Genomic DNA, 22,358 nt, shown 5'->3' with positions numbered 1-22,358 from the left:
TATGACACTCACAATTTGAAGCAACACTACTGTCTACTGCATTTGTGATCGCCTTCTTCGGGGCGCTATGCATAAGCGAATTAGTCCCTCAATCCAAAATTACCACCAGTGGAGGCTTATTATGTGACACCCCAGGGGTCTGGTTGCCACAGTAATAGAGATATTATGTCTGAGAGCAAGTGGGAGGTTTCTCTGGTCAGGATCCCTAAACATGCAACACGGTCCGCCCAGACCTGGGAGGGGAGGAATCTGCCCTTTTAAACTGGGTCTGGGGCGGGATTAGAGCAGTCAGAGCCTGGAGTTCAGTTCCAGACACAGGGTAAGCAAGAACAGGAGCTCTGTAGGAGCAGTAGCAGAAGTCCAGGGGCTGGAGCTGAGCAGAGTTCGCCCTGGACGAAGATACTAAAGCCGGACACAGGAGTCCGAGGCTGTGGGGACTGATATACACCCAGCAGCAGAAACCAGCCGGCAGGGGATTCCAGGTCCTCTGGCCATAGAAGCCCGGAGGCTCAGTCACAGAGAAGGGACCAGCGCCGCCATCCAGGAGCGGAGGCTAACAGAAGGCCCCAAGTCACCAGCCATACGGGTGAGCACCACACGGTATACTCAGGGACGTGGGCTACTTGTAACCGCTGACAGCAAGGTAGCCAGGAAGAGTGCAGATTAACGGGGAGGCCTACAACTCCACCTGGCCAGGGGAACTCCTGCTTGCTCGCAGACTGACCAGGCCCCTTATACTAGCCAGTACTCCCGGGAGGGTCTGCCTTGTACCATCAGTAAAGACCCTGAACTGCACCACACGTCTCTGTGATTCCTTGTCGCACCAGCACCATCAGCACTGGGACCCTCACACCATCACTCCCATCATCTCTCACATTAGCTGCCCTGAGGCAATTACTCCTCCCGTGGGGAGTCATCCCATACTCGGCTGCGCAACCAACATCAGCCTCAGCGGTCGGCAGCGCAGCGGCGGTCCCCATTGACCGCAATCCACGTGTGGCGTAGTCGGACACTTATTACCATACAAATAGACTGCCACTGGTTTGACCACCCTGGGCACGGACCGGGTCACCGCCACACGGAGACTACAACCCCCAGCATTCTACAACAGGCCCGGTTCCGGGTTCCCCAGCAGCAGCACAGGCCCAGGGGGCGCGTCAACTTTGGCGTAGTCGGCAGGATTTCGTGCCCGCAACCACCGGGTACTGCGTGCCTGAAAAAGAGACTTTTATACTTACCTGTGGTGAAGTTTCCCGCCGTCCGGAGTCGTTTCCCGCCATCCGGAGCCGATTCCCGCCATCAGACGCCATCTTGGACCGTTTCCCGCCGTCTTCTGCCTTCTTCCCGCCATCCGCAGCTGCTTCCCGCCTTCGGACGCCGTCTTCGGGACGCCGCACAGGAAGAAGAGGGGCGCGGACGCCGAAAGCGCGCGAGATCCGAAGCTCCGCCCCACGCTCCGCCCCACGCTCTGACACTGCGCAAGGTCCTGGAAGGGAGGAAGAGCGACGCTGACGTCATCGGAGCGCGACGCCAGGTCCTCAACCCCGACGATCGACTGCGGAGCTGCGGCCTACGGAAGAAGAGCATCGCAAGGTAGGCCACGGTCCACTAGGGGGGAGGAGGATGCCGGATACCGAGGGGAGCTCCACTGCCACAGCCACCGCCAGCGCAACCGCTGCAGCAGTCATGCCATTCACCATGCCCTATATCCCGGGGGCAACCTGGCTACCCCAGTACTCAGGGGAGTCACATACTCTAAATGACTTTAGAGAAAGACTGGATAGCCTCTTCCAGGTGTACCCCCTCACAGAAGAGCAAAATGTGAGCATCCTGGTGGCCCAATTAATCGGGGCAGCCCAAAGGGAGGTAAAGTCCTGGCCACCTGGGAGGAAGAGGACTGTCAGAGAAATACTAGCCCGGCTGAAAGACACATTTGACACCCGCACCTCAGCCGAAATAAAACTAAGATTTTATGGGTGCAAACAACGGGCACATGAGAGTATAAGAGACTCTGCTCTAAACCTACAAGAGGCCCTGAGAGCCATTAAGCAGGCAGACCCTGACAGCGTGGGAAATGAAGATAAGCTGTTGACTGAACAATTTATTGAGGGTCTACTGTGCAATGCCCATCGAACCCAGTTGCGGGCAATGGCCTTACAGGACCCTGACCTGGACTTTGCACAGTTCAAGGACAGAGCCATCCGGGTGCTCCGAGAACCGGCACCAGGTGGTGCTGTGACCCACAGGCGCCCTGCTATCACTTACCACCAGGAGACGGCGCCCTTATCTGCAGGGCCTGTGGGAGCTGATGCGCAGGCTTTAAACAGTGACCCGGCTACAGACCTGCACCATCAGGTCCAAGAGCTGACTAAGAGCGTTGCCGCGCTAACCAGAACTGTGCAGTCTTTACAGGTCTCTTCTCCAGGAAAGATCCAGCTGGCATCCGGACCGGAGGACGTCCCATGGCGCCGACTGAGGAGGACCCCACCGGCCAGAGGAAGACCCAGCGACAGATACAACGAGGACGGACGACCCATCTGCCGCCGCTGCGATCAACCCGGACATGTAGCAAGGTACTGTCATTTAAACGGGCACAACCTGGGGTAGAGGGCCAACCCCCAGGCATAAGACCATCAGGCCCATCAAACTGGCGTGGTAAATACGTAGGGGGACATCCAATCTTGCCTGTGGTACTGGATGGCATTCCTATGAGTGCCCTACTAGACACTGGGTCACAGGTGACCACCATCCCGTACGTGCTCTTTAAACAGTACTGGAATGACTCGGACATAACCCGCTACCCAGATGACGACCTGAGTATCATCACCAGCAATGGTCAGCCCGTGCCGCAGGTGGGATTCAAAGAGGTGACCATTAAGATCGGTAAAGTCGAACTGGCGGCACAAGGACTGATTATAGTGGACATAGACCGTCATGAGAGTCACCCTAGAATAACCTTGGGAACTAATGTGATTGAAAATTGTCTTGCAGAGGTGATTCTCATTTTACAGCAGGTTGCCAAGAACGCCATTTCCGGCCAGCAGCGTGTGCTCCAAAAAGAGATCCGGGCACTGATGAAGCAGCAACAGGTGGAACTATCTGGTGGTGAGATAGGTAGCGTGAGAATGTGTGACCCGTTCCCTATTGCCATGCCCCCAAAAAGTGAGATGATGATTTGGTGCTGGGCAGCTATTGGTCTAAGAGGTAGAGACTACCAAGCAATGGTAGAACCCGTCTACTCAGACAGTAGGCCCACCATTTTGACAGCACGGGGGGTGGTCGATGTACGCCATGGGAGGGTGCCCGTTCGCATCATAAATATCGGGGAGAGAGAAGTATACCTGCCCCGGTATGCCACGCTAGCCAAATTGTTCACCATAAACCAGAATTCTGTACAGGCCGTGGAACCCTTGCCTCCATCTCAACCAGAGGAAGGTAACGGCTCTAAGAAACCAATGGAGGACTGGTGTCAGCAACTGCATTTGGGTACTGACTCCACTCCCTCACACCAGAAACAGGGAGTCTATCGGGTGGTTCGAGAGTACGAGAGAGTGTTTAGTAAACACCCGCTAGACTTCGGGCGAGTAAAGGGGGTAGAACACCACATCCCCACGGGAGACCATCCTCCCATAAAGGAGAGATACCGACCCGTACCCCCGGCACACTACCAACACGCCAAGGGGATGCTTAGAGACATGAAGGAGGCTGGGGTAATCAGGGACAGCTGTAGCCCCTGGGCAGCTCCACTAGTGTTAGTGAAAAAGAAAGACAACACCATGAGAATGTGTGTAGATTACAGGAAGGTCAACCGTATCACACACAAAGATGCGTACCCGTTACCAAGGATAGAAGAGTCCTTAGCTGCCTTAAAATCTGCTAACTTCTTCTCTACTTTGGATCTCACTAGCGGGTACTGGCAGGTTCCTGTAGCAGAGGCGGACCGGGAGAAGACCGCATTCACCACCCCGATGGGTCTCAGCGAATTTAACTGTATGCCGTTCGGGCTCTGCAACGCACCAGGAACCTTCCAAAGGTTGATGGAATGCTGTCTGGGACACCGGAACTTCAAGACGGTCCTGTTATACCTGGACGATGTCATCGTCTATTCCAAGACCTACGAGGACCACCTGAAACACCTGGCAGAAGTGTTCGAAGCTCTGGCAAACTACGGCCTAAAGGTGAAACCCTCCAAGTGTCACCTCCTGAAACCAAAGGTGCAATACCTGGGACACGTGGTGAGTGCTGACGGAGTGGCTCCTGACCCTGATAAGATCACCGTGATTAAGGACTGGCCAAGACCCTCCAGCATAAAGGAAGTGCGGCAGTTCCTCGGGTTGGTAGGCTACTACCCAAGATTCATTCCTGGTTTCACCAAAATGGCAGCCCCTATGCAGGACCTCCTGATAGGTCAATCTCGGAAAGCCAAAAACCAGAAGCCGCCCTTTAGGTGGGAAAAGCTGGAAGAGGAGTCCTTCTGCCAGCTGAAGATGGCCCTTACGGGGGATGAAATCCTGGCATATCCAGACTACAGCCAGCCCTTTATCCTCCACACGGACGCAAGCAACATCGGGCTAGGAGCCGTACTGTCCCAGATCCAGCAAGGGAAAGAACGGGTAATCGCTTACGCCAGCCGAAAGCTACGGCCCACGGAGAGGAACCCTGAGAATTATAGCTCATTCAAGCTGGAGTTCCTGGCAGTAGTGTGGGCAGTGACCGAACGTTTCAAGCATTACCTTGCCTCCTCCAAATTCACCGTGTACACGGATAACAACCCGTTGACACACCTGGACACTGCAAGGCTCGGTGCCCTGGAACAGATATGGATGGCCCGCCTGTCCAACTTTGAATTCACCATCAAATACCGGGCAGGACGCTCAAATGCCAACGCGGATGCCCTGTCTAGAATGACGAACTTACCGGACGTAGGGGAAGATCCAGAAGATCTGGAAGAAGTTGAGCTCCCTGCGTTCCACCGTCATGGGATTACCCTGTATTCCCACTGTGTGAAGGACAGGCGCTCCGTGACGTTCAATCCCTTGCCCCACTACAACTGGGCGGAGACGCAAGACAGTGATCCCGCAGTCCGTTTGGTGAAGGAAATGCTGACCCAGGCCGATGCCAGTCTTGACCCAGACGCTCCGGAGGAGACCAAGCAACTGTGGAAGGAGAAAAGTAAGCTGTTCCTCTACAGGGAGAAGCTGTGCCGGAGAATGGTTAACTCTCGAACACATGAGTTGACCTGGCAGGTAGTGGTCCCAAGACGAGACGCGGCTATGATTCTGGAGGCATACCACAACAGAGCGGGGCATTTCGGATGGAAGAAGCTGGAGTTCTTGTTGCGTGAACGGTTCTACTGGGTAGGCATGAGAGGAGCCATCGAGAGGTGGTGCAGAGACTGTGGCCCGTGCCACCTGAGAAGAAAGGACCGTGCCAGCCAGAAGACTCCCTTGCAGCCCATCATCACCAGACAGCCACTGGAACTGGTAGCCCTGGACCATGTGAAACTGGCTCCAAGCAGATCTGGGTATGTCTACGCCCTCACAATCGTAGATCATTACTCCCGGTTCCTGGTGGTGGTCCCGGTCAAGGACTTAACGGCTCAAACAGCAGCTAGAGCCTTCCAGCAGCACTTCTGCCATCCACACGGGTACCCGGACCAAGTGCTGACAGACCATGGGCCAGCCTTTGAAGCGGAGGTCTTCCAGGAGTTCTGCAACCTGTATGGCTGCAAGAAGATAAGAACAACGCCCTATCACCCTCAAACCAATGGACTCTGCGAGAAGATGAACCAGGTGGTGATAGATCTGCTAAAAACATTGCCCCTGGAAGAACGCAGTCTGTGGCCTGAGAAACTGCCCGATCTGGTGGACCTGTATAACCACATCCCTGTAGGTTCCACCAACTGTACCCCGGCTTACCTAATGAGAGCAAGACCTGGTAAGCTGCCTATTGACCTGGATATGGGAGTCCTGATGCCTGAGGACACCTCGCCAGAGGCAGACTGGGATACAGAACGGCAGCAGCAGTATCGGAAAGTACAGGAGAGCGTCGAGCGAAGTCTGTCTCAAGCTAGAGAAAGGCAAGAGAAGGCTTATAACCAGTATGCTCCCGCTGTTCCCCTGGTACCTGGAGAGCAGGTCTTGAAGAGGAAGAGGCGGCTCCACAAGTTGGACGACCAGTGGGAGAAGGACCCATACACCGTACTGTCATCAAGCCATGAGAACCCAAAAATCTGCGTAATCAGTAAGGATGGAGGAGAAACCACAGCCATTGTCTCCAGAGACCACTTGAAGAAGTGTCCCGAGCAGCTGCAAAGCCCTGAAGAAGATCAAGAAAACCCTCAACCCGCAGAGGAAAGGGAAGAAATGATCAGTACCGTACTCGGAGACTTCCCCTGGTCTTGGACACAAGTAAACGGCGCTGTCGTGGTACCCGTCCTCACCTTTCTACAGCCAGCCCCGCAAGTGCCTACAGAGGAACCAGTAGAGCTGGAAGAGCAGCCGGCCCAAGAGGCAGAAGAGTCCACACCAGCAGTACAGGAGGATCAACCCTCTGCTAGTAGTGAGCCTGCCGTGCCCCTAGTGAGCCAAAGAGTGCGCAGACAGCTTACCCATAACACCTCCTACACCCTGTAGTGCAGAACCAGTTAGTGAGCTCCGTAGGTCCACTAGAGTCACTAGAGGTCAGATGCCCGCTCGCTGGAGAATCTAAACCAATGCACTGTAAAGTTGACTGTTTATTGAAAAATGTTTATGGTTTATGTTTGTTGCCTGTTATTAATTATGTTTCTCAGTTACCCTGCAGATTTATTTGGACTAACAGGTTATGGACGCTGGATAACCGGAACAGTTTTGTAGATAGTTGCACCTTGGTGTCTCTTGCGAAGACGGCCGCGGAAAAGAAAACCTGTCTGGCGTGGCCTACTTGCGGCCCAAAGTAGTTAGTCTACCCTTGCAGCCACGCCCAAGGACAACGCAAGGGGTTTGCTTTGGACAGGTCCCCTATTCTGTGCCAAGACTTCGCCTTGTTGGGTGATATGGACACCCGGTCACGGAAACGCCGTGACCTCTACAGACTAAAGCTTCTTGTAAATATGTTGTCTTGTTATTGTTATACCTTGTATTTATGTTTCTTTAAAAAATGTGTTTAGTCCCGGAGTACTAAAATTTACTAGGGGGGAATGTGACACCCCAGGGGTCTGGTTGCCACAGTAATAGAGATATTATGTCTGAGAGCAAGTGGGAGGTTTCTCTGGTCAGGATCCCTAAACATGCAACACGGTCTGCCCAGACCTGGGAGGGGAGGAATCTGCCCTTTTAAACTGGGTCTGGGGCGGGATTAGAGCAGTCAGAGCCTGGAGTTCAGTTCCAGACACAGGGAAAGCAAGAACAGGAGCTCTGTAGGAGCAGTAGCAGAAGTCCAGGGGCTGGAGCTGAGCAGAGTTCGCCCTGGACGAAGATACTAAAGCCGGACACAGGAGTCCGAGGCTGTGGGGACTGATATACACCCAGCAGCAGAAACCAGCCGGCAGGGGATTCCAGGTCCTCTGGCCATAGAAGCCCGGAGGCTCAGTCACAGAGAAGGGACCAGCGCCGCCATCCAGGAGCGGAGGCTAACAGAAGGCCCCAAGTCACCAGCCATATGGGTGAGCACCACACGGTATACTCAGGGACGTGGGCTACTTGTAACCGCTGACAGCAAGGTCGCCAGGAAGAGTGCAGATTAACGGGGAGGCCTACAACTCCACCTGGCCAGGGGAACTCCTGCTTGCTCGCAGACTGACCAGGCCCCTTATACTAGCCAGTACTCCCGGGAGGGTCTGCCTTGTACCATCAGTAAAGACCCTGAACTGCACCACACGTCTCTGTGATTCCTTGTCGCACCAGCACCATCAGCACTGGGACCCTCACACCATCACTCCCATCATCTCTCACATTAGCTGCCCTGAGGCAATTACTCCTCCCGTGGGGAGTCATCCCATACTCGGCTGCGCAACCAACATCAGCCTCAGCGGTCGGCAGCGCAGCGGCGGTCCCCACTGACCGCAATCCACGTGTGGCGTAGTCGGACACTTATTACCATACAAATAGACTGCCACTGGTTTGACCACCCTGGGCACGGACCGGGTCACCGCCACACGGAGACTACAACCCCCAGCATTCTACAACAGGCCCGGTTCCGGGTTCCCCAGCAGCAGCACAGGCCCAGGGGGTGCGTCAACTTCACCAGGACGTAGTCATAGCCAATAATGCAATACGTCTACGCATACCCAAATCGAAAACGGTTCCAGCGGGCAGGGGCACTTGGGTACTTCTACAACCCACAAACGGTACACTGAGTCGGGTAACAATAGTAAAAACATATCTAACCATCAGATCACAAAGTAATTTCTTCCTATCACACATTGATGGAACGCCATTATCAAGATACCAGTTCCAAGCTATATTTAATAAATGCATAACATCGGCAGGGAACCACCCCAAAGATTACGGGACACACTCATTCCGCATAGGCGCGGCCACGGAAGCAGCAAGAGCAGGACTGTCAGAAACGGAAGTTCAGAAGATAGGGAGATGGCGATCCACGTGTTTGGCAAGATACATAAGACCGGACTTGTTATCCTAACGTGGTTTGTTTCTTTTACAGGTGACGCTAAGCCAACAGTGTGGGTGATAGGCCACTCGTATATATATTGGGCAGAAAAAAGGGCGAAAGTCTGCCCAGGCGGGAGGAAATTAGAGTTTCATAACACATATTTCAACTGGAGAGGTATTAGAGGCCTGCTATGGCCACAGGTACTAATGGAGGTAATCAAGGTAGGGAGAGAGGCAAGATGTCCCGTCATCTTAGTTATACAGGCTGGGGGAAACAACCTAGGCCATCACAAGAGCGCATAACTAATGGCAATAATGAAAGTAGACACTGAGCGCTTCGAGAATTTTTCACAAAACTAGCTATAGTATCGTCAGAGATTGTGCCGATAGCGGTATGGCAAGGTGCGCGAGACATCACGGCCATCGAACGGACAAGGTGGGTAATAAATATTCGGATGGCAAAATTTGGAAGAGACAGAGGCGGTGTAGTGGTACGACACCGACAACTGGAAGGAGATAAAGCAGGCCTTATACGGCCCGACGGTGTTCACTTAATGGATATTGTACTGGACATATTCCTGTCAGGACTCCAGGACGGAGTGGAACAAGCGTTAAGAGTGATGGGTGGGGGTCAGAGTCCTGCATACGAGTACGCAGGATCCTCCGTGGCCTGGAAATAGATAGGACATGTTGGAGAGTTACACTTGTTGGCCAACTTGCCGCAGTGGAGACCCAGGGCATGCTGCAACAAGCTGAATTATTTTAGAAATAAAATGCATTTCTAATGGAATGAGTATAAAGAGTTAATAAAGCTGTGACCGATCCTCACCCATCCAGTTGTAAGAGTTACATTATTGTATTGTCAAGGAAAGGGGGGCGGTAGGGGGGCTGAGCGTCTGGGTTTGGTTGGGGGTCCCCACAGTCTGACTAGGCTAGATGCATTTAAAAATTCTTATTAGATACACAGGCGGTGCAGCTTGCTTCGCAGCTGGGCTACTACGCCCAAAGTATTGCCTAGGCTAGATGCAGTTAAAAATTCTACGCTGACTAGCAGACACTGAAGATTTGGAGCAGACCTCTGAGTAAACAGCTCTTCAGACTCAACCATCTGTGTTACCCCAAGCCATAGTGTATGTAGTTTCTTACAGTTAAAAGGAGGGGGGAGTGACCCAACCCACCTGGAATTGACGATGCCAACGTCACATAAGACATAGCAAGGGGACTCCAAAAAGAGTCTCCATTTTTTCCCAAAATTGTGGCACAGACACCACTTAACCCTAGAACGCATACCTGGGGCTTCGCAGGCCCGCCCTGTTAATTGTTTTCTATTTTCTGCAAGATTACTTTAGTTAGAATTTTGAAACTCTAGGTATTCTTCATGTATATAGTTGTTTGTCATTTGAGTTTGAGTTATTCCATGTTATTTGCACACGGGCCTAAAAGGCCCCAGGTATATGAAAGTGTAGATTTTTATTGTCATGCGTTCTAGGGTTAAGTGGCATCAATTGCCCCACAGTTGCTTAAAACGGTTGGTGAGGTGATTTTACCAAATCCTCAAGCTTTTAGTCTCCCAGGGATAATACAGGGGTAGAAAAGTCCTTGCGAATCCATGATTTGTTCATCTTTATGAACGTGAGTCTGTCTACATTCTCAGTGGACAGTCGTGTGCGCTTATCTGTCAGCACACCACCAGCAGCGCTGAACACACGTTCAGAGAGAACACTGGCTGCAGGGCATGACAAGATCTCCAAGGCGTGAGTGGCGAGCTCCGGCCATTTTTCCAGATTGGAATACCAAAATGAGCAAGGGTCCAGTGACACAGTCATGGCTTCGATGTTCACTTGGAGATACTCCTGCACCATCCTCTCTAGGCATTGACTATGTGTCAGACTTCTTGTCTCCTGTGGCCTTGCAAAGGATGGTCTAAAAAAGTGGTGAAACGATTCCACAAAATTGCTGTTACCAGCAGATATTGTGTTACTGTTACGGTTTGAGTGATGAAGACTCGACAGTCCCACGGTTGTAAAGTTAGAACTGTGAGATTCACTACGTGCACCACTGGTGTTTTGTGGAAAAGCACATGTAAGATTCTGCAACAGCGTCTGCAGATACTCCTGCATGCGTCAATCCCTTTTTATGGCAGGAATTATTTCGGCAAATTTACTTTTGTACCGGGGATCTAAGAGTGCGGCAACCCAGTAGTCGGGATTACTTCGAATTCTGACAATCTGAGGGTCATGTTGCAGGTAGTGCAGCAAGAAGGCACTCATGTGTCTTACGCAACCAGGAGGACCAAGTCCTTGTTGTGTTGGTAGCGAGGTAAGAATCATGCTTCCTTCCTCTGCCCTCTCCCCCCAACCTCGCACAACAGAAATGTGATCAAGGTCTCCCTCATCTGATGAGTCTTCCATGCCCATTGCCAGTTCGTCCTCCACTTCTTCCTCGGCTCCTGCACCTTCCTCAACAGTTTGGCTGCTACCATGCGCCCTGGTTAATCCCTCTCCCCCACCCTCCTATGCCTGCCGCCTTATTGCTGCCAACCGTCTGGACCATGGAGATGTTATCCCTTCCGCATACGACTCCACCTCTACTTCCTCCACCTCCTCTTGTCCCACCACCTGACTCTGAATTCTGTTTAATGTGTGCTCCAGCATGTAAATCACCGGAATAGTCATGCTGATAATGGCATCGTCGTCAGCACTAAACATCTTCGTCGCCGTTTCAAAACTGTGCAGAAGGGTGTGTGGTGCCCCTGAGGGTTCAGTCGCCACAGAGTTACTGCATCTCACCCAGAGGTGTGGTATCTCACCCTCAGGTAAGGAAGGCGTATGGCTCGGGACCCTAACACCTGCATTCAACACATACCCGCAGTGGTGGTAGGGCGAGATTGCTCCTAAGGGAGGGCACAGTCCCAGGTCCCTAGCTGGTGGGAGGGTCCTATGTAGTGGGTGCTTAGGGGAGCAGCTTAGGGGAGCATATGACAGGGAGAGGATAAATAGGAAGCCATCTTAGAAAGAGCAAGCCAGTCAGAGGAGGAAAAGTGACAGGAGCAGAGGCTCGGCATGAGCTCTGCTCCAGAGGTGGGCCTAGCCTGGGAGGCCCAGGACTGAAGGAGAGAAGAGAGGAGTGGGAGCAGGAAGACTCCAGGAACCGAAGGGACCCTAGGGCTACGGGCCGTGCAGAAGGCCACCCGTACCCCTGCTGCTACCAGGAGGTAGAGGGGTCAGGCCAGATAAGGGGAACCGGTCCCTCAACTAGCGGAGAAACAGCAAGACTCAACTAGAAACGGGAGGCTGCAGCATTTCATGTACTGCAGGCAAAAGTCCACACCAGTCTCACTAAGAAGGTAGCCACATAGGACCCAGGGGACGGAACACAAGTCGCCCGCCAAGGCCCGAGGATACCGGATAGAAGTGTCACTGGGTGTGAGGTGCAGGGAGAAGGCCAGAGAAAGGACACACAGAAGGAGGTCCTGCTAAGTACTCCGGAGCTATCTGGGGGTGGACTGAGCCCCTCACTGAGTACGCACAGCACGACGGGTGAGATTGCTCTGGTACCTGTAATCTGGACTGCAACAACTGTGAGTAAAGATCTTGGGACTGCATCACACGGACTCTGTGTTCATTACTGACTCCCTGCACTACAACCACCATCATCCACTCACACTGCCCTGAAGCTACACTCTTCCTGTGGGGAGTAATAATACCATTGCTGCAAAACCACCAGCTTCAGAGGACTGTTCCGCAGCGGCGGCCCCTATTGCCGCACTCCACAGGTGGCGTAGTCGGACATTATAAAATCCATATATACAAATTACCCTTGGATTGACCGCCCTGGGTCACGGACCGGGTCACCGCCACAGTGACTACAACCCCCAGTGTCTACCGGCCCGGCTCAGGGTACCCCACGGCCGAGGGGGCACGTCAACTTCATAGGTCCCTGATCTGAGACCACTCCTGCAGCGTGATTTGCCCCACCTCTGGATCTCGTTGGCCCAGGCTATACGTCAGAAGTATTGCACCAGGGCTTGTCGGTGCTGCCAAAGTCGCTGCAACATGTGCAGAGTTGAATTCCACTGTGTCGGCACATGGCATTTCAGCCGGTGAACTGGCAGGCCCAACGACTTCTGTAGATATGTAAGTCGTTGAGCTGCGGGATGCGAACGGCGGAAGTGAGCACACAGCGACCGTGCCCTCTGCAGAAGGCCATCTAGTCCGGTATAGTGGGCTAAAAATTTATGGACAACCAGGTTCAACACGTGAGCCATACAAGGCACGTGTGTGACATTGCCCCGGCGAAGGGCCGCACCCAGGTTTGCAGCATTGTCGCACACGGCCTTCCCTGGTTGCAGGTCCAGTGGAGACAACCATTCATGAAACTGGGTCTCCAGAGCTGACCACAACTCCTTAGCTGTGTGACTCACATTTCCCAGACATTTCAAAGTAAACACTGATGCCGTTGAGCCCTGCTGCCAGCATAGTAAGGAGGTGTGCAGGATTCCTTCTGCGCAGTTAGAAAGCAGGTGGCATTACCAGACAGGCTTTGGGTGCAGGTGGAGGACCGAGAGGAGGTTGAGGAGGCAGAAGCAGTGGAGGAACTTTGAGATAAAGAGGATTGACGCACAACTCGTGGGGACTTAAGACTTGGACAGCATCCCCTTGTCCTGCTGTCACCATAGTTACCCAGTGCCCAGTCAGCGACATGTAACGCCCCTGTCCATGCCTACTCGTCCAAGTGTCTGTGGTGAAATGCACCCTGTCACACACAGAGTTTCTCAAAGAAGTGGTGATGTTGTGTGCGACATGCTGGTGGAGCGCAGGCACACCTTTCTTTGAGAAGTAGTGCGGACTGGGCATCTGGTACTGGGGCACTGCGACAGACATAAGGTCTCGAAAATCCACTGTGTCCTCCAGGCGGAAAGGCAGCATTTCTGTAGCCAACAGCTTGCAGATGGTGAAATTCAACCTCTTAGCTTTCTCATGGCTAGGAGGAAATGGTCTTTTACTTTTCCACTTCTGAGAGACCGAGGGCTGGCTGTTGTGCTTAGACGGGGTTGAGTAGGGTGTACCCGGCAAACTGCCGGTCTGTGAGGAAGATGCAGGCGGACATGTTAGGTTGCCTTGATCCAAAGGTGGTGCTCTCGATGTCAGAGAGCGCTCAACACCAGCAGGTGTTTCCACTTCCCAATGAACTGACGACCTGCCAATCACACTGGCTGTTGCAGGTAAAGAGGTGGCAGGTCTGCGTCCAAAAACATGTGTGACTGCTGTCCCCCCAGTCACAGAGGATGAAGAGGCCGAGGATGCACAAGATGGGGCAGACGGTGGTTGGCCCAGCCTGCTAGGCCGCATTGTAGCATAGTGAGCTTCCCACTGCAACTTATGCTTCATATCCATGTGACGGTACATGCATGAAGTACTCAAACTATGGATTTTTTGGCCTCTACTTAGCTTTTGGTGACAAATATTACAGATAACACGAGTTGAGTCATCCTTATCGATCTGAATAAATGCCCAGGCTATGCAAGGCTTAGAGCCCATGCGACCTAAAGAGCCACTACGACTTGTGGTCAGAGGCAGAGTTGTGGTTGAGGATGCAGTTGTTGACGTGCTTCCAGTACTCCGTCTCTGTCCAGGAAGGCGCAACCTAACCTCGTCGTCAATAGCATCTGTGACGCCACGCTGCGCTTGGTATCACAGATCCTAGAAGAGTGTATTGATGGAATCCTCCACAAGAGGCCCCCATAAACATTCACACATCTCCACCTTCCACCTCAGACCAGCAGAGGGAGCCGGTTAGGGATATAAATAGGGAAAGTGGAGCTAGGCAGTTCAGTTCCTCTGAAGAGTTCCTGCAGTAGAGAAGCCTAAGAGAGGTCAGTCTGAAGTGGAGCTCAGTCTAGTCTAGAGAACTCAGTTAATAGTTCAGCAGCGGAGCACGAGGCTCCTGCTAGCTAGATTCAGGGAGCCCAGATAGAGCTTAAGGTGTACCGGCGCCATAAGATCGGTGAAGCGCGGCAAGCTGCCGTTAGTGTGTATAGCCTAGTGAGGGCCCGAGTAGGCCGAAGGCGAGTGGCGAGTTAGAACATAAGGGGCAGAGGAGCTTAATCAGCTCACCCCGAAGCTTTACCGAACACCGGATCCGAGCTTACCGGGATCTCTATGACCCAGTAAGGCATAACCGGAATCCCTGGAGAACAACAACTCCCAGGATCGCTAAGGTGCTGATACGTAACAGAGCCAGGAGACGCTTAGGCCCCGCATACTGGGAGCGTGAACTCCAAGAGAAGGCCCTACCACAAGGTCAGCCAGCGCAGGACAGAGACAAAGTTAGGCCTAGCTCCAGGCAGGTCAGAAACTTACTACGCAGAGGCAAGAAACAGGAGGCCCTACACCCGCTCATTGGGGAGGATCCTGATATGCACCCTTCACCCTACAGTGCTCCGGGATGTGCCTGAATTTCCACCAGTAAAAGGTACTGAAGTGACTACCGTGTCCGTTCCCGTTCTTGATCTGACCCAGCTGGGTCTTGCCTGTCCTGCATTCCCCCTGCATACGCTGCCCTGAGACCTAGCTCCACCTGTGGGGAGCTATACCATTGAGCTGCCTTATCACGGGCCTCAGTGGACTGCTGCAGTGCTGGTGCTTCTCACCAAATACCACAGGTGGCATCACAAACTCTTATAAAATTAACAATTATCCACTCTTTTAAAGAGTGACCCCAGGGTACGGGCCAGGGAGCCGACCACCGTGACATCCCCAAGGCCAGGCAAAGGCCTGGGTACTGAGTCATCCCCATCCCCTGGGCTAGTCACATCCTCCTCCACCTCCTCTGCTGACCTCATCAACTGGCTGACTGTGGGTTGACAGTAAGTGGGATCTCCAACCTCGTCATCATCACCCTGTGTGTTATCACACCCGTCGTCCTCAAAGCCAACCTCTTCCTGCCCTGACCGAAAAGTCAAGTTGTCGCTCCAATCAGGTATTTGAGTCTCATCATCGTCTTCATCATTGTCTCCACCAACAGGAATTACAGTTTGGGAACATGGGTCTATATTATGCTCAGAACCTTCTTCATCTGGTCCTGGATCCGACTTATAAAGATTCTGGGCATCAGTGCAGATCATTTCCTCGTCTGGATTCACAGAAGCTCTGGAGCAGACCTCCATTTCCCAGGCTATAGTATGAGTAAACAGCTGTGCAGACTCAACCATCTGTGTTACCCCATACTCAGACGGGCAGCTGGAGACTTGGGAGCTGTGAGGAAGCAAGTGCGATTGGGGTGACACCTCTGAGGACTGGAGTATTTGTGATGTTGAAATTGAGGTGGAGGAGAGCCCACTTGAAGGAGCACTTGATATCTGCTGAAGCACCTGCTGTTTTTGTGCCTCATCTGGAATTTGTAGCGATGGGCGTGTCCGTAAGAAAGGGATCATATCACATTGTCCACGAAAAGAAGTCGACATCTTAGTTTGGCTGAAAGATGGTCTTTCTTCTGCAGATGTTACTCCCCCACCACCGCAGGGGGGCTCGACCCACCAGCGGACAGGCACCAGTATTGGGAGAGGGGGGCTGGCCGTCAGGGTCCACCGCGGCTCTGGCACAAACCCGGCGACACGGAGGTGGCACGGGCAGGAACGGACTGGCCGTGTCGGCTTCTCACTTTTTGGATTTTAGAAGGGCATGACATGCCTATATCTGTGTCTCCCCCTCCTTTTACTCCTCCACCTCTTTTCTTTTCGCATGACTATATGTACTTGTCACTTTTCCATGTGTTAGTTATGTCTTCTGAGCAGTTTGATAGTTTTTGGACACCTTTGAAGGTGTTTTCTATGTGTTTCTATGTGTTTTTGTTTGCCTGCCATTGGTTTTAATGTTGTTCGAAGGTGTCCGACGAACAGTTCGTCGAACAGTTCGGCGAACACAAGGGTGTTCGACGAACCGAACCGAACTCGAACACTACAACGGTTTTAATGCCCCTTCGAAGAGTGGTGGTGGTCGCAGTGGAATAAAAAGTCAATATCAATGCCCCTAGGAAGAGTGGTGGAGGTCGCAGTGGGATAAAAAGACAATATCAGTGCCCGTGGAAGAGAAGTAGAGGTCACAGTAGCTTAAGAAGATGGTTTTAATGCCCATTGGAAAAGTGGTGGAGGTAGCAGTGGAATAAAAAGACAAAATCAATGCCCCTTGGATGAGACGTGGAGGCCACAGTAGCTTAACAAGGCGGTTCTTATGCCCCTTGGAAGAGTGGTGGAGGTCGCAGAGGAATAAAAAGACAATATCAACGCCCCGTGGAAGAGACGTGGAGGTCACAGTAGCTTAACAAAATAGTTTTAATGCCCCTTCGAAGAGTAGTGGTGGTCGCAGTGGAATAAAAAGACAATATCAATGCCCCTTGGAAGAGACGTGGAGGTCACAGTAGCTTTACAAGATGGTTTTAATGCCCCTTGGAAGAGTGGTGGAGGTTACAGTGTAATAAAAAGACAATATCAATGCCCCGTGGAAGAGACGTGGAGATCACAGTAGCTTAACAAGACGTTTCAATGCCCCTTGGAAGAGTGGTGGAGATCGCAGTGGAATATAAAGATAATATCAATGCCCCTTGGAAGAGTGGTGGAGATCACAGTGGAAAAAAGACAATATCAATGCCCCGTGGAAGAGATGTGGTGGTCACAGCAGCTTAACAATACAGTTTTAATACCTCTTTGAAGAGTGATGGAGGTCGCAGTGGAATAAAAAGACAATATCAATGCCCCGTGGAAGAGACCTGGATGTCACAGTAGCTTAACAAGACGGTTTTAATGCCCCTTCGAAGAGTTATGGTGGTCGCAGTGGAATAAAAAGACAATATCAATGCCCCTTGGAAGAGTGGTGGAGGTCGCAGTGGAATAAAATGACAATATCAATGCCCCGTGGAAGAGACGTAGAGGTCACAGTAGCTTAAGAAGAAGGTTTTAATGCCCATTGGAAAAGTGGTGGAGGTAGCAGTGGAATAAAAAGACAAAATCAATGCCCCTTGGATGAGACGTGGGGGCCACAGTAGCTTAACAAGGCGGTTCTAATGCCCCTTGGAAGAGTGGTGGAGGTCGCAGTGGAATAAAAATACAATATCAATGCCCCGTGGAAGAGACGTGGAGGTCACAGTAGCTTAACAAGACGGTTTTAATGCCCCTTCGAAGAGTGGTGGTGGTCGCAATGGAATAAAAAGACAATATCAATGCCCCTTGGAAGAGTGGTGGAGGTAGCAGTGGAATAAAAAGACAATATCTATGCCCCGTGGAAGAGACATGGAGGTCACAGTAGCTTTACAAAACAGTTTTAATGCCCCTTGGAAGAGTGGTGGAGGTTACAGTGGTATAAAAAGACAATATCAATTCCCCGTGGAAGAGAAGTGTAGATCACAGTAGCTTAACAAGATGGTTTCAATGTCCCTTGGAAGAGTGGTGGAGATCGCAGTGGAATATAAAGATAATATCAATGCCCCTTGGAAGACTGGTGGAGATCACAGTGGAAAAAAGACAATATCAATGCCCCGTGGAAGAGACGTGGTGGTCACAGCAACTTAACAATACTGTTTTAATGCCCCTTTGAAGAGTGATGGAGGTCGAAGTGGTATAAAAAGACATTATCATTGCCCCGTGGAAGAGACGTCGAGGTCAAAGTAGCTTAATAACATGGCTTTACTGCCCATTGGAAGAGGTGTGGAATTCAGAGTGGTTTAACAAGATGGTGTTAATGCCCCTTGGAAGAGACACGGAGGTCACAGTAGCTTAACAAGACGGTTTTAATGTCCCTTGGATGAGTGGTGTAAGTCGCAGTGGAAAAAAAAGACAATATCAATGCCCAGTTGAAGAGACGTGGAGGTCACAGTAGCTTAACAAACACAGTTTTAATGCCCTTTGAAAGAGTGGTGGAGGTCGCAGTGGAATAAAAAGACAATATCAATGCCCCGTGGAAAAGACTTGGAGGTCACAGCAGCTTAACAAGACGGTTTTAATGCCCCTTGGAAGAGTGGTGGAGGTTGCAGTGGAATAAAAAGACAATATTAATGCCCAGTGGAAGAGACGTGGAGGTCACAGTAGCTTAACAAGACGGTTTTAATGCCCCTTGGAAATGTGGTGGAGTACAGAGTGGTTTAAAAAGAAAGTTTTAATGCCCCTTGGCAGAGAAGTGGAGGTCGCAGTGGAATAAAAAGACAATATCAATGCCCCGTGGAAGAGACGTGGAGGTCACAGTAGCTTAAACAGACAAATTTAATGCCCCTTGGAAGAGTGGTGGAGGACGCAGTGGAATGAAAAGACAATATCAATGCCCCGTGGAAGAGACGTGGAGGTCACAGTAGCTTAACCAGACAAATTTAATGCCCCTTGGAAGAGTGGTGGAGGACGCAGTGGAATGAAAAGACAATATCAATATCCCGTTTAAGAGACATGGAGGTAACAGTAGCATAAAAAGACGGTTTTAATGCCCCTTGGAAGAGCTGTGGAGTTCAGAGAGGTTTAAAAAGATGGCTTTAATGTCCCTTGGAATAGACATGGAGGTCACAGTAGCTTAACAACACAGTTTTCGTGCCCCTTGGAAAAGTGGTGGAGGTTACATTGAAATAAAAAGACATTACCAGTGCCCCATGGAAGAGACATGGAGGTCACAGTAGCTTAACAAGACGGTTTTATTTCCAACTTGTAAGAGTGGTGGACGTCGCAGTGGAATAAAAATACAATATCATTGCCGTGTGGAAGAGACGTGGAGGTCACAGTAGATTATCAAAACGGATTTAATGCCCCTTGGCAGAACTGTGGAGTTCAGAGTGGTTTAACAAGACGGTTTTAATGCCCCTTGGAAAAGAGGTGAAGGTCACAGTAGCTTAACAAGACGGTTTTAATGCCCGTTGGAAGAGTGGTGGAGGTCTTAGTGGAATAAAAAGACATTATCAATGCCCCTTGGAAGATTGGTGGAGGTCACAGTGGAATAAAAAGACAATATCAATACCCCGTGGAAGAGACTTGGAGATCACAGTATCTTAACAAGAAGGTTTAATGCCCCTTGGAAGAGTGGTGGAGGTTACAGTGGAATATAAAGACAATATCAATTCCCCGTAAAAGAGACGTGGAAGTCAAAGTAGCTTAATAAGACGGTTTTAATGCCCCTTGGAAGAGCTGTGGAGTTCAGAGTAGTTTAACAAGACGGTTTTAATTCCCCTTGGAAGAGTGGTGGTGGTTCGCAGTATAATAAAATGACAATATCAATGCCCCTTGGAAGAGTGGTGGAGGTCGCAGTGGAATAAAAAGACAATATCAATGCCCAGTGGAAGAGACGTGAAGGTCACAGTAGCTTAACAAGACGGTTTTAATGCCCCTTGGAAGAGTGGTGGAGGTTATAGCGGATTAAAAAGACAATATCAATGCCCCGTGGAAGAGACGCGGAGGTCACAGTGGCTTAACAAGACAGTTTTATTGCCCCTTGGAAGAGTGGTTGTGATCGCAGTGGAATAAAAAGACAATATCATTGCCGCGTGGAAGACACATGGAGGTCACAGTAGATTATCAAGACGGTTTTAATGCACCTTGGCAGAGCTGTGGAGTTCAGAGTGGTTTAACAAGACGATTTTAATGTCCCTTGGAAGAGATGTGAAGGTCACAGTAGCTTTACAAGACGATTTTAATGCCCCTTGGAAGAGTGGTGGAGGTTACAGTGGAATAAAAACACTACATCAATGCCCAGTGGAAGAGACGTGGAGGTCACATTAGGTTAACCAGATAATTTTAATGCCCCTTGGCAGAGGGCAGAGCTGTGGAGTTCAGAGTGGCTTAACAAGGCGGTTTTAATGCCCCTTGGAAGAGACATGAAGGTAACTGTAGCTTAACAAGACGGTTTTAATGCCCCTTGGAAGAGTGGTAGAGGTTACAATGGAATAAAAAGACAATATCAATGCTCCGTGGAATAGACGTGGAGGTCACAGTAGCTTAGCAAGATGTTTTTTTTGCCCCTTGGAAGAGTAGTGGAGGTCGCAATGGAAAAAAAAGAAAATATCAATCACCCTTGGAGGAGTGGTGGAGGTCGCAGTGGAATAAAAACACAATATCAATGCCCCGTGGAAGAGACGTGAAGGTCATAGTAGCGTAGCAAGACGGTTTTAAAGCCCTTTGGAAGAGTCGTGGAGGTTACAGTGGAATAAAAAGACAATATCAATGCCCCCTGGAAGAGACGTGGAGGTCACAGTAGCTTAACAAGACGGTTTTATTGCCCACTAGTAAGAGTGGTGGAACTCAAAGTGGAATAAAAAGACTATATCATTGCCGCGGGAAGAGACATGGAGGTCAAAGTAGATTATCAAGAAAGTTTTAATGCCCCTTGGCAGAACTGTGGAGTTCAGAGTGGTTTAACAAGACGGTTTTAATGCCCCTTGGAAGAAAGGTGAAAGTCACAGTAGCTTAACAAGATGGTTTTAATGCCCATTTGAAGAGTGGTGGAGGTTACAGTGGAATAAAAAGACAATATCAATGCTCCGTACAAGAGACGTGGAGATCACAGTAGCTTAAAAATATGATTTTAATACTCATTGGAAGAGTGGTGAAGGTCTCAGTGGAATAAAAAGACAATATCAATGCCCCTTGTAAGAGCTGTGGAGTTCAGAGTGGTTTAACAAGACGGTTTTAATGCCCCTTGTAAGAGCGGTGGTGTTTAGAGTGGTTTAACAAGACGGTTTAAATGCCCATTGGAAGAGACGTGGATGTCACAGTAGCTTAAAAAGATGATTTTAAAACTCCTTGGAAGAGTGGTGAAGGTCTCAGTGGAATAAAATGACAATATCAATGCCCCGTGGAAGAGACGTGGAGGGCACAGTATCTTAACAAGATGGTTTTAATGCCCCTTGGAAGAGCTGTGGAGTACAGAGTGGTTTAACAAGATGGTTTTAATGCCCCTTTGAAGAGTGGTGGAGGTCGTAGTGGAATAAAAAGACAATATCAATGCCCCTTGGAAGACTGGTGGAGGTTGCAGTGGAATAAAAAGACAATATCAATATCCCGTGGAAGAGATGTGGAGATCACAGTAGATTAACAAGACAGTTTTAATGCCCCTTGGAAGAGTGGTGGAAGTCGCAGTGGAATAAAAAGACAATATCAATGCCCCGTGGAAGGGACGTGGAGGTCAAAGTAGCTTAATAAGACGGTTTTAATGCCCCTTGGAAGAGCTCTGGAGTTCAGAGTGGTGTAACAAGACGGTTTTAATGCCCCTTGGAAGAGACGTGGAGGTTAGAGTAGCATAACAAGACGGTTTTAATGCCCCTTGTAAGAGCAGTGGAGTTCAGAGTGGTTTAACAAGACGGTTTAAATTCCCCTTGGAAGAGACATGGATGTCACAGTAGCTTAAAAAGATGATTTTAATACTCCTTGGAACAGTGATGAAGGTCTCAGTGGAATAAAAAGACAATATCAATACCCCGTGGAAGAGACGTGGAGGGCACAGTATCTTAACAAGATGGTTTTAATGCCCCTTGGAAGAGCTGTGGAGTACTGAGTGGCTTAACAAGACGGTTTTAATGCCCCTTGGAAGAGTGGTGGAGGTCGTAGTGGAATAAAAAGACAATATCAATGCCCCTTGGAAGAGTGGTGGAGCTCGCAGTGGAATAAAAACACTACATCAATGCCCAGTGGAAGAGATGTGGAGGTCACATTAGGTTAACCAGATAATTTTAATGCCCCTTGGCAGAGGGCAGAGCTGTGGAGTTCAGAGTGGCTTAACAAGACGGTTTTAATGCCCCTTG

Source organism: Phyllobates terribilis, unplaced genomic scaffold (genome assembly GCF_046119375.1).
Source record: "Phyllobates terribilis strain yellow unplaced genomic scaffold, ASM4611937v1 Scaffold_3__8_contigs__length_932513732, whole genome shotgun sequence".
NCBI lineage: Eukaryota > Metazoa > Chordata > Amphibia > Anura > Dendrobatidae > Phyllobates > Phyllobates terribilis.
This window is presented reverse-complemented; position numbering follows the sequence as displayed.